Here is a 13,335-nt window from a genome sequence, read left to right as displayed (position 1 = left end):
TTTTTAATCAGATAGAAAAATTACTGTTGCTTCTCTAAAGACATATTCCTTTTCCATTAAGTGACTTTAGCTGTTCAGATAATACTTCCAGACAGTAGTCATCATACAGTTGGACACTAAGAACAGAACTCAGGGATGTGTCTAGCGCTCAGTAAAGACCAACTGGGCTCACTGATGGTACTTACGGTCATTTCCTCTAGACTAACATAATCTTATTAATAAGACCCTAATAATTCACAGTACTGCCCTTGCCTGATTGTTTGTTCTTCTCCCTCTATCACTCTCTCTTTCCCCATATGATTATTATTTTTCACAATTTTTGGTGAATTAAATTCAGGGATTAGTATTCAGGAGTGCTAGTCACAAAAGCAGAGAATCTTAGCTCACACCAAAGGAAGAAAATAGAGAAAAAGTATAAATTATATGAATACACACATATCACACATGTACCAACTATATGCTGCACTCCTCCAACATCTATTCGGTATCTGCACATTTATTGTATATTAGCAGTAAGACAAGAAATGAGCGTAACGCTCTGTTTACAAGATACAGAAAACAGACCCAAATATGGAAATTACTAGCGATGAGAATGGGGAAGAAAGACTACAACAAGGAATGTAGATGATATTTTTGTTTCTTAGCTATGATGCCAAATATTGAACTTTCAACTTGAGACAAGGAGGCCATAAAAAGTTGTATTAGTTTCCTAGAGCTGCCATGACAAAGTCCCAGAGACTGAGGAGGCTAAACAACAGAAATTTACTCACTCACGGGTGTAGAGGCTAGAAATCTGAGATAAGGTGTCAACAGGATTGATTTCTTCTGAGGTATCTCTTCTTGGTTTGTAGATGCCATGTTTTCCTTTGGTCTTCACATGGTCTTCTCTCTGTGCATGTCTGTGTCCTAATATTTTCTTTTTATAAGGACACCAGTCATATTGAATTAGAGTCCACCCATTTGACCTCATTTGACCTCAGTTACCTATTTAAGGGCCTTATCTCCAAATACAGTCAGATTACGAGGTATTGGGGGTTAAGACTTCCACATATTAACTTGAGCAGGACACAGGTCAGGTGATAATAGAAGATAAGAGTAATTTAAGCAAGTAAGTAACTATTGTTTACAGTGAGTTGCTTAAGGATATGTATTTACTCAAGAAAAACAAGAAGAAATTACATAACACTCTGTGTTATACAAAGATATTAAATTAATCATCATAACATCCTGTGAGATGGGCATTAAATTAGTCTAAGCAAGAGTAAGCAACTTATCCAGAATTGTATAGTTGGTACTTTCCAGAATTTAAACCAGGTATTTTCCCAGTTCCACTCTACGTTATATATTCATTTCATTATTTGAAATGAATTTTGAGTCTTCATTTTGCTTAGTTCCTGAAGTTATATGGAGATAGAAGGGACTTGGATATTTTCAGTGACATTCACACATGGGGAAGGAAATTGAGTCCAGAAGCTTCAGCAATGTTTCCATGGAGAACGCTAACAACAGAACCAGAAACACCATTATCCTTTTGGTTCAGTGATCTTTCCTATAGCACTACAAGAATCAATTTTAAGAAGCCCAATGTTTTCCAAACTTTCACCAATGGGCTCTGTAGGGTCCTCTAACAATATCTAAGAGACTAACTAGTTTCACATTCCAAGCCACTTAAGACAAGGAGTTCTGATTGTTCTCTGTGAAGAAATCAAGTGACAATCATAGCTGGTAATTTAGGATAGTTTCTTCAGGGCCCAGGCAAAACCTAATACACAAGTGATAACCATTGTTAAGTGCATCTTTGACAAGGATTCATCAAGTATCAAAGAGGTCTATAAATTGGGAGAAATTATGATCAAAGACAAACATAGACCACAGATATTTAAGTAATGCTCAATTATTTATGAGTTTAACTTTGGTTAACCTCATTTTCCTTCTTCTAGACAATTTCCAATTCATCTCCACAAAGAGACCAGAATACTTACCTTCCAAAACAAGATTTATTGTGTTCCTTTAATTCAAAGCATACAGTGACTTCTACATTCACTCCACCAAGTTTTGCTAGGAGAGAAAAGGAGACATTATATTTTGTCTTGAATTACATATGCCACCATACTTGACTTAGCTCATCCTACTGGAAGCACTTTGACGGCAGATTCTACAGTCTTGTCTTACATCCTCTATGGAATCAAGCCAAGGGAATCACACATAGTTACAGCTGGAAAAACGTTTGTTCTGGGTTGATACTTTTAGCCTTTACCACCAAGACTTTATCACCAAGATCTATCTTGACAGCCTCTAAACAGGAGAACTTCTTGCCTTCCATTTTCATATTGACAAGGAAGGTAAAGGGAAGAACTGAGAAGTACCCAAAGTCAGCTAGCAGCCAGAACAGATAAATCATCTGTGGAGATATTGTTTCTTTCAAAAGATATAAACATAAGAGGAAGTCCTAGTGTTTGAAACAATTGTGCATAATAAAATTCCATGAAAACCTAGAAATCCAGATGCAGATCAGTAACATATTGGCTAAATAAGCTGTTATGTTCATGCAATGGACAAGTGTACAGACATTAAGAAGAATGAGATACTCTTTTCTATGAGATTCTCTTTCACTGAACTCATCAGTGCTGCAAAAACAATGTTACATAATACTTTTTCTTTAACATTATATCAGGCATCCTCATCTTGTCCTGCATTTATTGCCAGTGTTACTAAAGTTTATCATTTACCTCTTTCTCTTTTAGACATATAATTTCTCCTTATTTTGGAAGCATTCATCAATCCCTATTTTACTCTTTCTTTTAAATTACAAATGAATATTGAATTTTATAAACTATCTTTTGCGGGATATTTCAAGTGATTGTATAGTATTGCTCTCCTTGGACCCTGTTATATGGTAAATTATATTTTGTTATTTTACATATGCTATTTATTATATTTCGTATTATGTTTACTAATTACATTTATTATATTATAATTACATTATAACTAAGGTAGCATTTTGTTTTAGATAGGCAAAACAACCAGTGGAATAGGAAGCATCTTAAAATTAGATGCAAGAGCATAAGGGAATTGAGTTTAAAATAAAATTCACATTTTGGATCAGTAGCAAAAATTATTCAACAAAAGGGGGAAAATATGGCTATCATTACTAAATTCTAGATACAGCAAGTAGTTAAAAGTTAAAAAATAATGAAACTGTAAAAGTATCAGAAACCTGGGAGACATGAAATAAAGTATTCATGAGGAATACCTTTCTCAGATACAAAGAAAAAAGGATACATTTAATTATATAAGAAATAAAATTTGCCTCATGGCAAAATGCACTACAAAGGTCAGAAAACAAGCAAAAGAAATTGGGAAATATATTAAGAAATGGATATGCTTTCTTTACAACTTTGGAGGAAGCACATGTTTCTTTTTCCTTTAACCTGTTATGGGGGTATTAATCTATAATGTAAGTGCATGGTTCCTTTCCTTTAACCTGTAATGTGAGACTTAATCTATATGGTAAGTGCATGGTTCCTTTCCTTTCATCTGTAATGTGAGTGTCAACATGGGGCACTGTTTCCAAGCACAGACTTTGGATGTTCCTGTACTGGTCCCATCACTGACCATCCACAAAATCTTACAAATGTTGCTTCACTTTCCTGGGGGTTAGAGTCTTAGCTAAGAAATGGAAGCAAAATAGAACTTTCCCACAGGGATGATAGAAGGTTTAAAGGAGTAAATATGTAAGTGACTTAGCACAGTGCCTAGTACAAGAGAGATCAATTATCATTTTTTAAAGAGACAGATGAAAGAAATAAAATGTGGTGTTTTCAATCTATTGATATATATCCTTGACATTAAACTACCTTTTCATTCATTGGATTACCTAACTTGCTCATGCTTTTTCTTACTCTAGTGAACTTGGGTAGCTAATATCATAGTTTAACATTTTTGCTTTTATATTTACAAGTAAATTTGACCTGTAAGTTTCTTTTTCCTTACAGTCCTAATCTATTTTCAGTATTAGGATTATATAGACTTCATAAGATGAATAAAGGAGAATTCTTCCTTCGCTATCTCTAGAAGTCTTTCTTTGTTCATATTGATGTTATCTGTTTAATAGAAGTTCCATAGAATTCACCTCCCAAATGATCTGGCTGGGTCTGGTATTTTCTTGGTGAAAGATTGTAAACTATTGACATAATTCCTTTACTGGTGAAAGAACTCCAGCTATAAATTTCCTCTTGTGTCAGTTTTGGTAAACTTTAGGAGCTAGGAAATTGTCCACTTTACAGAAATGTTCAAATTTACTGGCATTTCATATATTCTCTGCTCTAACATTGTCCTGATTCTTTCTGTATATGATTTACTTATGTTTTTGTTTTGCTTAATCAAAGTGTGTTTTTTAAATCTTTTCAAAGAATATTCTTTTGACTTACTAAATCACCTCAATTTTATACTTTTTTTCTGTTTTATTAAGTTCTGCTCACATATTTATTATCTATTTTTCTATGTTCTCAGGGTTTATTGTTTTACTCTTCTGATGTCAATTGAAACACTTGGTTATTAATTTTAGAAATCTTTTTAGTTATAGATAGTGGAACTTTTTGAAGATTCCAGCTTAGTTGTAAGTATCTAAGGGTCAGCTCGTCCACACTGTTGCTAGCCTAAGGCTTAGTTCACCCTACTGCAATGTATATATTGACATTTTTTCCCCTCGACTTTCTGTGTTTTGCTACTTCTCACTTTTCTTTGGAGAGAAGCCCTTTGAAATAACCTTAACTTATTTTACAGCCAAAAAATCTTTAAAATAACATGTATTTTTAAAAGATAAATCTACTTATATAATTAGGCAGAAAATCTGACCTGCCATATTTTTAAAAACAGCATAAATTCACACTTCTCCATGATTAATCTGCTATATTACACAACCTTCGAGTTTTTAGCTTTATCAAAGACATGTACTTGAAAAATGTTTTAAAGATCCTACCCAGTCTTTTAAAACATCCTTGTTCCTTGTTTCAGTTCTAGTTTTATGTATATTTTCTGCCTTGCACCTGATTATTCCAACATCTGATGGATGGCCTTGGGAATATAATTCTGGTATTGATTGTTTTTGGCTGATTCTCTCCACTTCTAGCTGATTTCTTCATTATTGTGTAAATTTAGATCATGAGCTCATGTTTAGCTAAACTTTATCTGTGGGAATGCTATAGGCCTGTGTTGAAGGTCTACCTCTCCAGAAAGGGTTTAGTTTTGTGTTTGGAATACCACCGATTTGGGAGCATTTTAAGTTAATTTCTTAGCTTCTGTTTGCAAGACCGCACATAAATTTGCAACCCAAACACTGGGAACACAGATCTGGGGTTCAGAATTCTCAAGATTTCCTACCTGTTTCCTACCCAGAGCAGAGGCCAAGAGAATTTGGTCTTAGTCTCCCTTTGCCAGCAGATATTTTTTCTCCTGGCACACCCTTTCATTGAAGGTGAAGCAAGGGATAGATAGGTTTAGTTCTATCTTCCCATCTAGTAGGGATGGAGTCTTACCTCCTGCCTCTCACGTGGTTATGGCCATTTATAAACAAGTCTCTATGTCAGTTGTGTCATTAAACTATGGCCTGTATTACAATTCCAGACAGATGCCTATTTCTATGGCCTGTGAGCTATGAATAATTTTCACATTTTAACTGGTAACATTTTAAATGGTTACCTAAGTACCTAAATAATATCCTCAATTTTGCTCTTTGGTCTACAAAGCCTAAAATATTTGCCACTTGGCTCCATGAAAACAGGATTTCCAGCTTCTGTTCTAAGCCATCAAGATCTTCAATCCACTCCTAATATAGCTATAACTCTCACACATGTACCACCCTTCTTTCATGGGTCCTGGAAATTTCTACTGCATACTTCAAAAATCAACCACGCACTTAAAAATAAGTTGTGTACATTTAACCTAGCATACCTAACCGTTTTCCTTCAGGAGAGTTTTTCAAGTAATCTTGCCCACCGTATTCTTTAGAGCTTCATTAATAATGGCAAAAAATTAAAACAACTTAACATTCAACAAATGGGAATTGTTCCTAACAATTATAGAAGCACATACAGTAGAAAACTATAAACTCTTATTGAAACAGTGAGACATAACTAGTTTTATTCTTAGAGAACTCTTTATTTAGGTCCCTTTTGTTTAAAGAAGTATATTTCTGGGTATGTATGTATATAGTCATGTATTTATATACACATACATTATTTGTATGATATAGTTATATAAACATATGAAATACATACCTATACACATACCTTTGATTTATATTTGTATACATACACAGGAATATAATTATATATATTATATAGTTATATACATTGAACTGAAAACTGGCAGTATACATATATATCGTGTATAAATGTGTGTCGTCTATGTGCATGTGTAGAAAAGCAGGTTGTGAGATATGGAAGCATGAGTTAGACAGGGTTCATGATTATAAAAGTAGTTATGTGTAGGTAGTGAGGTAAAGGCCCATTTGATTGAAAATATTGCATATTTTTACATCAATTGTTAGGATGAACAGATTCCTATGTAAATAAAATTATAAATAGCTATACATACTTGTATGTGTAATGTATAATTAAAATATATATAGTTTTTTAGATGTATTATATTTATATTACATAATATAATTGTCTTATACTAATACATTACGTATTGTGTTATATAGAATATATTAACTATAGTGTATTATATCAGATAATAATAATTATATATTTATAATATATATAAATATATATATTTATAATTTATATATTATGATATAATTGTTCTATAATCAATTTTACAGGATATATCATATTAATATTATGAACATATTAACCATATAAATACATTTCATTACCCATATATTTTGTATATAATATACGCTAGGCAAAAATATATATTAATATAATACATAATTGTTATACATTAATATAAATATTAGTATATTAAATTTATATATCAATATAATATTTAATATTGGTATATTTATATTATATTTAATATATACATAGCTAATGCTCTTTAAAGCCATCTGCTACAAGTAGAAAAAGACCAGGAGTATGGCCAAAGCAAATTCTAAAAATATTAGATTACTTATATTCATTTATATGTCATTTTCCTGGAATCTGCATCTGGCTATTAGAGAGGACACACAGCAAAATCAACAAAGAGTGCCCAGGAGGACATAGGATCCTTTATTTATCGGAACCTCAAAGGAAACACAGTGCTATCCAGTCCCCCATCAAAGAGCCAAGAGCAAACCTTGAAGCACCCAGTAAAAGCCCATTCAAACAAAAAAGCTTTCCCACTTAAACTGGAAAAAGTTAAGTTCCCAAGAGACCCCCTACACCAACCACCGAAGCTCATTTGGCAGTAAAAACAAAAATGTTCACCGAACAACAAGAAACCCAAAACAATAGTTGTTTTAGCACAAACAAAAAAAAAGCAGCTAATTAGTGTCTCTCCTGTTTGAAAGAAGGGGGTGGGAAGTGGGCAGAAGACCTGAAAGGAAAGATAAAAAGAAAAGGAAAAGGAAAATAAGTTTCCAGTTTGACACTCAAGCTGTCTTCTGCATCCATTTTGTCAAGACCACCAAGTCAATGTGGAGGCTTTTTCCTCTTTCCCTTTTCTTTTCATGAGACTGATCACAACCAGCACTGCAGATTCCATCGAATTAAGGAATGCTGTTGCCTACATGTGTGAATGAGCTGTGAGTAAAGTACTGAAGTAGAGGACACCTAAAGTGAAACGTCTTCATGAATGTCCATGTGGCTGAGCAGGAAGTTAACCTTTCACAGATGTGCTAAAGAAGAAGAGTTGGCTTTTATTTTATTTACTTTTCCCCGCACTGTGTTGAATGACTATCATCTACAAGTTCAGGCTACTTTTTGCTGAGGATTAATGCACTGGGAAGGCTGAGAGAAAACTGAACGGGAGAGCTGAGAGAAAACTGAACAGTAGAGCTGTCTTTTTCTTGACCAGTTCACCTTACTTTCCCAAACTCTAAGTCTTTCCCTAATTCTTTCTCCTTTTTATTGTAGTAAAATGAACAGAACACAAAATTCACCATTTTGATCATTTTACAATTCACTGTACCATTCAGTGGAATTTAGTACTGTCACAATGTTGTGCAACTATCACTGCTGTCCAGCTGAAAAACATTTTCATCACCCCAAGAGGAAACCTACATCCATTTTAAGGAGTCATTCCCTATTTCCCTCTGTTCCAAACCCCTGGCAACCACTAATGTATAATATTTGCCATGTGTATGGATCTGCCACTGCTGGACATCTCGCATAAATGGAACCATACCATATGTAGGCTTTCGTGCCTGATGAGAAGTTGTGCAGTGGTAGGAAAAACTAAAATGCGATGTACTGTATGATGTATGTTTTACTGAAGTGGCTTGGTCAGATTATAATGATTTATGATAAAATCACGTAAAGCAAGCATCACAATTCTCCAGGAATGTTCTGAAGAATGCTAATGTTAATTATGAATATGTGAATCCCAAATCTTTCATTTGTATTGACCTTATCTCATTAATTCTTCTCCCAACACTGCTATAACTAGAGTTGAGTTCTAAAATGTACCTTCCTCTTTTCCCATAGAAATTGTCCCACAATTTCAAAAAGTTCTCAAAGGTGAAAAAGTGCACACGACGTTTATCACGTTTGCAAATGCCAATGGAAATGCGAAGCTAACACTGTCCAAAATGCAATATTCTTCTGTGAGAGCACCCAACTTTAAACAAATACACATATTCTAAATACAGCTTAGATCTGTGACATGTTTTGGCCACTGAAGTATGAGCAGACATGATGGCCTTAAATGAGCAGAAGAGGCCTTAAATGGGCTTGTGCAGTTGGGCTCACCTCTTATGTTTCAGTGAACTTTTAGAGAAGACAGGACCTGGGAGCTGCGGCCTCACAGTTGGGCTCCAGACGAAGAGGTGTGTGACAGACCTCAAACTGACCCAAAACACGGAGCAAAACTAGCCATCTAGAGGTCTAAAAGAGAGCCACTGCAGCTAGCCCATAGGTCCAAGAGAAATAAATTCTTGTTTATGTAACTGACTTTGGTGTGATTTGTTCCAAAGCATTATCACAGCAAGAGCTGACTAACACAGCATCCTCCAAATCATTGTTATGTAAGTGGATGCCACCATGCCAACATTTAAGGCAACTGTGTACTCAAATTGTGAGAATTCTCGAACTCTTGGTGCCTCTCCAACACAATGTACATGGCTAAATTTCCACAAATAAGTTCACTAATATACCACAAAGATCTCTCTAAACTTTTATTAAATGTAATGCAAAGTTCTTTCTTTTCATTTTCTGCTTCTACATAGTTAAAATGCTGTTTATCAATGTAAAACGGTTCTTGCCGTTTGGCTTCTGTCGTTAGAGTCTTTTGAACTCTTTGGCTTTTCAGCTCCTAGGCTGTAACATTTGAATCAGCAAATGCCCCAAGGAGAAAAGCTGCACCAAGTGTCAAGCTTGCGTCTGTGTTTCCCTTCTCTCCACAACTTGGCCCACATGTCTTGGTGTCTCTCTAACATTCAGACGCCAGCGAACAGAAGTTTTCCTACTCTATCCAGCTTTTCTAAAATTTCTTTAGACTTCGCCTGATCTTAAGTTATTATTCAACTATCATCTCAATTATCCCTAGGAAGAAAATTTACAATTTTTAGAGAAAATGGAACCCTGGTACACTGTTGGTAGGGATGTAAACTGGTGCAACCACTGTGGACAACAGTATGGAGGGTTCTCAAAAACTAAAAATAGAACTACCATATGACCTTGCAACTCCACTCCTGGGTATAAATCCAAAAAGAACAAAAACACGTGTTTTCAAAGACATGTATTTGAAAAGATACATGCACCCCAATGTTCGGAGCATCAGTATTTACAATTACCAAGATATGGAAGCAACCTAAGTGTCATCAACTGATGAATGGATAAAGAAGATGCGGTACATATAACCAATGGCATACTACTCAGCCTTAAAAAAGAAAGAAATTTTGCCATTTGCGGCAACATAGATGGACTTGGAGGACATTGTGGTAAGTGAAATAAGTCAAACAAAAACAAACACTGTAGGATATCACCTATATATGGAATCTAAAAAAATACAGCAATCTACCGAATATAACAAAAGGAAGGGGAGACACAGATATAGAGAACAAACTAACGGTTGCCAGTGCGGAGGGGGAGGAGGGGGCAATACAGGGTGGGGAAGTGAGAGATGTAAACTACTGGGTGTACGATAGGCTCAAAGATGTATTGTACAACACAGGGGATATAGCCAATATTTTGTAATAACAGTAAATGTAAAGTGACCTTTAGAAAGTATATAAAAATGTTTTAAAACAGAAATCATACTGAAAATTGGAAACAATTTAAATGTCCATCAACAGGAAAATGCACATATAAATTATTGTACTTCCCTACATGGGAATCCTACATAGTGAGGAAAGTACATCAACTAGACAGATCTTTACGTGTCAGCATGGATGAACCTAGCAAAGATAACACTAAAAAAAGCAAGTAAGAAGAGAAAACATAGTAGAATACTATATGAGGTTGAAGAATACTTAAAAATGTAGCGTAAATAGAAAGACATCCATGCAGTGATGGAGACCAAGTTCAGAAGAGTGGTTACCCAGGGTCAGCTGGGGAGTGGCTGTGTTTGGGAAAGTGGTCACAGCAGGCTCTTCAACAGGAATGGTAATGTTTCAGTTCACACGCTGGCTGGAGGACGGAGGAGTGTCTGCGATATTATAATGTGAGCATGCTGCATGTGAAAGCCATTGCTGACCACATCTAGGGGATCCGATACGCGGGAGCTGGTAGTGGGTGGAGGCATCCAGAAGGTGGTGGTAGAAGAGGAACGTTGTATGCATAACGCCTAAGGCCTGACCAGAGGACGACCACTGTTCTAGAAACTGGACACAAATCCAACTTCTACGACCAATGTTAAAAGACAAACTGAGGCATATTGAAAATAAGACTTTACGTGAGCAAAAATAGATTCAATTCAGGCACCACCAAAGCGGAAGCGGTGAGGAGCACTCCAGCCACAGGAGCTGCAGAGATGTTTATTTTAAAAGGGCAGAAGCAAAGCAAGGAAATGACTGACTTGCTATAACTTTAAAGCCTAGGTGGTGGTTTGTGACTGGTTGTCCTCAGCAGTGTTCGCCACCCTGAGGCGTTGACAGGCTTAGATTTTTGTTGGTTTACATAGGCGGCCGCATCACTAGAGCCACCGCAGGCTAACGGCCTCCTTGCAGGGTTAATTTACTAACACCAGTTGTCTGAGTCCTTACTCTTACTCAGTCACTTCACTTCCTACGCCTCAGTTTCTCTTCTGGAAACTGGATATTCAGTAGTAAATTCTCTGTGGAGTTGTCAGTACCAAACAAAGTGATTATTAGTAACCACGATCATGTCCTGAATGCATGGAACACGTCACCATTTGCCAACTACCGTGTCAAGTTAGCAGAAACTACAGAAATTAAGGGCTCTCCACATAAATTCACACACCTGTGCACCAGGTAAGGGACCACAGGCAGACGTTCACTCAGCCTTTCGTGTGTCCCTCACGGAGTGCACGCTCTCTCCTGGGTGGGGGGAGCACAGACACTTACGGGAGTTTACTTTTAAAATGCGTTGATACAACCAGGTCTCAGTTTTGTTTGGATGAGTCAGCAAACGCTTTTTGGAAAGCCCAAAGTCTCCACACCTCGTACGTTTCGCGCTGCCTTAGTCTCAGAGCTCAAGCCCCTACTCTTCAGGACGCGTCACCGTGGGAGACAGGGCTGCGTGCGGACGCACGGCGAACGTGCAGACATCCTCGAGCCCCGCCCCAACGGTCCCGCCCGCTGACGTAAACCCCAGCCCCGCGGCGTGGAGGGCCTAGATGCCTGCGCCAACACCAGGCCACGCGGGGTCTCCGGAGCGCGGCATGGGGGGGGTTGGCGTAGCTGGGGCCCGTGGCCCTATGTCTTCTGGCTGCGACGCCGGTCCTGCGCACGCTGCGGGTCCGCAGCCGCCAGGCGGTGGGCGCCCGAGGGGCCGGGGCCCCCAGGCGGGTGTGGCCATCGTGTCCGCAGCCAGCGTCCCCGAGGCCGTGCTCGGGCCATGATCACTCGGTGAAGCTGCGCCGGGACAGCGTGGCCGACTTCTTTCCGCGCTCTGAGGACCTGTGCGCGCTGCAGGACTTGGTGCCTCTGCCCTCCGTGCGCGCTTCCCTGCGGGACGCCCCGCTGGACTTAAGGCCGACCGCCTCCGCGGGGTGCCCTGGGCGCCGCTCCTGAGCACCCGCTGCCCCTGATCTGTATCCAGAGCTTCTTCCAGCCACGGCTTGTCGAGACAGGTTTGTACTTCCCGCTTCCAGGGCCCCTCGTGTTGGCGCTGAGAAGCGGGGTTTTCGATGGTGCCAGGTGGAGGGTGGGCACTAGAACCAGTGCCCAGTGCCCGGGTGTGCGTGCACTAGACGGGGCGTGCGGCCTAGGACTCCTGCCGGCTCGGTGACCCCGGCCGAGTGCCTTAAGGCTTCTAGGTCTCAGTGTTCTCATCTGTAGCGTGGGCTTAACAGGTCCCAGTCTCTGTGGTGGTTACAAGGATGCACTGTGTTAATGCTTCTAGACTCTACAAAGTAGAACACTTAGCACAGTTTGGAGCATCATTCGTTGTTGCACAGATGTTACCTGGTCTGTTGAATGACTTTGCCTGGTACACACCAAAGCGATTAGGAAATGGATATATCCCAGCTTCATTTCCTTTCCATTCAAACAGGGTTCAGGAAAAAAAATTTTTTTTCAATACTCATATCATATAGTGCAAAGATCACCGGTGTGAAGGCAGCTTAGGGTTTGAATTCCAGGGCTTATGCTGTCTGTGGCCTGGGCAGGTTTCTTTTGGACTACAATCCCCACACTTGTAAAATGACATTAATAACCACTCTTTCTGTGGGTTCTTAGAAGTAATTAAGCAGGTTATGTGTGTAAAGTAGCCTGGCACTTGAATGAGTTGTCAGAACCAAGGGCTGCTGGAGACGATGCTTCTGCCCTAGGTAATCTCCCCTTCTACTGGGCGGCAGGTAAACACAAGCACAGTAGTCAGTGCTCTGGAAGAAGTGAGTTCTGGTGCTACAGAGCACAGAATCTTTTTTTAAAATTTAATTATTATTTTATATTGGAGGTTACTTGATGTACAATATTGTGTTAGTTTCAGGTGTACAGCAAAGTGGTTTAGTTATTCATGTATCCATTCTTTTTCAGATTCTTTTCCCGTACAGTTTGTTACAGGC

At 38.3% G+C, this 13,335-nt stretch overlaps 1 pseudogene across 1 annotated transcript in view; it reads left to right on the top strand.

Annotated features, from left to right (window-relative positions):
- Positions 1-13,335, top strand: part of LOC307065446 (centrosomal protein of 78 kDa-like) — a 50,566-nt pseudogene that overhangs the window by 8,729 nt on the left and 28,502 nt on the right. The window contains exons 2-3 of the transcript in view: positions 11,791-11,910; positions 12,008-12,399. The product of the transcript in view is annotated as a centrosomal protein of 78 kDa-like (transcript). The remainder of the gene's footprint in view (positions 1-11,790; positions 11,911-12,007; positions 12,400-13,335) is intronic.

The sequence above is a fragment of the Hyperoodon ampullatus genome (genome assembly GCF_949752795.1).
Source record: "Hyperoodon ampullatus genome assembly, chromosome: 2".
Lineage (NCBI taxonomy): Eukaryota > Metazoa > Chordata > Mammalia > Artiodactyla > Ziphiidae > Hyperoodon > Hyperoodon ampullatus.
This window is presented reverse-complemented; position numbering and strand designations above follow the sequence as displayed.